The sequence below is a fragment of the Pteropus vampyrus genome, unplaced genomic scaffold, assembly GCF_000151845.1.
Source record: "Pteropus vampyrus isolate Shadow unplaced genomic scaffold, Pvam_2.0 Scaffold29, whole genome shotgun sequence".
In the NCBI taxonomy this organism is placed as follows: domain Eukaryota; kingdom Metazoa; phylum Chordata; class Mammalia; order Chiroptera; family Pteropodidae; genus Pteropus; species Pteropus vampyrus.
This window is the reverse complement of record NW_011888810.1, coordinates 10,495,060-10,496,630: the sequence shown is the minus strand read 5'-3', so window position 1 is coordinate 10,496,630 and position 1,571 is coordinate 10,495,060. Positions and strand designations below refer to the sequence as shown.

At 36.5% G+C, this 1,571-nt stretch overlaps 1 non-coding gene across 1 annotated transcript; it reads right to left on the bottom strand.

Annotated features, from left to right (window-relative positions):
- Positions 1 to 231: 231 nt before the first annotated feature.
- LOC111737641 lies at positions 232 to 350 on the bottom strand. The gene has a single exon (XR_002779497.1). It is a non-coding gene; the product is annotated as a 5S ribosomal RNA (ribosomal RNA).
- Positions 351 to 1,571: the final 1,221 nt, after the last annotated feature.

Below are 1,571 nucleotides of genomic sequence, written 5' to 3'. Positions count from 1 at the left end.
GGAAGCACATCACTTTTTTTTTTTTTTGAAATAAATTTCAGGAAAAGGATATCATGCTTATATATCTGGTACCTCATCCTGTGGTCACTATTTCTGCAGTCAGATTATACTGTAAACCTCATAACTTGTTTTTTTTTTTTTTTAGGCAACTCTTGATTGACCTCACAGATTGCAAGGACCTTGTCAGCTTACAATCATTCATTCATTCATTCATTCATTTATTTATTTTTACGCCTGCAGCACCTGGTCTTCCTAGGTGGTCTCCCATCCAAGTACTAACCAGGCCCGACCCTGCTTAGCTTCCGAGATCAGATGGGATTGGGCTTGTTCAGGGTGGCATGGCTGTAGACTCATAACTTGTTCTTGATCAACTATTTTCCTTTAGGCCATTTGTGTTTTTACTTCCTTCCCTCAATATAGCTTATTCGAACATACTATGAAGAAATCTATAAATGCAAAATAATGTATAAAATGTATTATATACCTATATAGTGAGTCTCAAAGTCTCAAAATATGAATATTATTTTCACTAATATGTATATTGACTTGAAAAGTAGTCTTTGATTTTTTTTTTTAACATATTTGCAAAGAGCCTGAAGCCATTTTCAAACTTATTTGGTGAGTGTAAAAGAAAAAAGAAAAACCTTCCTCCTCAAAGATTTGAATGTAGGAGGACCTTGACCCACCTTTCCTGAATAAACAAATCAAACCCAGAGCTGCCCAGGGTTCTGGTGTGTAAACTTCTGCTTCGTAATAATTGCTGAGCCCAGAAAGCAGACTCGATAGTGACAGTGGCAGAGGGCCGACCTGTAGGGGTTTTAAATACTATGCTATGGAGTATAGTTTTTTCTGTCATCAAAGAATATTGAAAGGAACATTGTCCAAAGTGTTAAGAGACTATGCCATGAGAAAGACTCATTTAAGAATTAGTTTTCCTGGGGGGGAAAAAAAAAAAAAGAACACGTTCCTGAGGCACAGAGCAGATTGCTGACTTGCTTGTTAACAAGAATCTTCTGTAGAGACACAGAAGATCATGCCCCCCAACTAATGAATATTGTAGCAGGGAAATGGCATGACAGGTTCCTTCTTGTTCCAATTGAGCCTGTTTCTGCTAGAACAAAAGGTCAGTTGTGCTAAAGATATTCAGAAAAGCAAGCATAGTTTGGACATGCCTTTCAGTGCACCAGAGTTCGATGGCTGCTGTGGAATTGATTTCTTACACCAAGGCCAGATGGTGGCAGAAAAAAAAAAAAGGTCAGATTATGCCATTCTACTTACCAAGAGGTATTTAGAGTAATATCACCTTCTAGAGAAGATGCAGCAATTCAATAGGCCACAGAGTTAGCCCTTTCTTTAAGAATAAAATTAGCTCAGTGAAATGATGATCAACGTACAATTGATAAACTCATGGCACCAAACAGAGCTTTTAAATAATAAATGAATCATTATTTAAATCAAGCACATTTGTAAAAAGAAAATGAATCACTTTTAATATCCAACTGCTTTGTCGCATTCTGAATAGATTTTTTTCCCTCTACTTTGAGTATTGTGTGTATATGTGTATAAGTGTA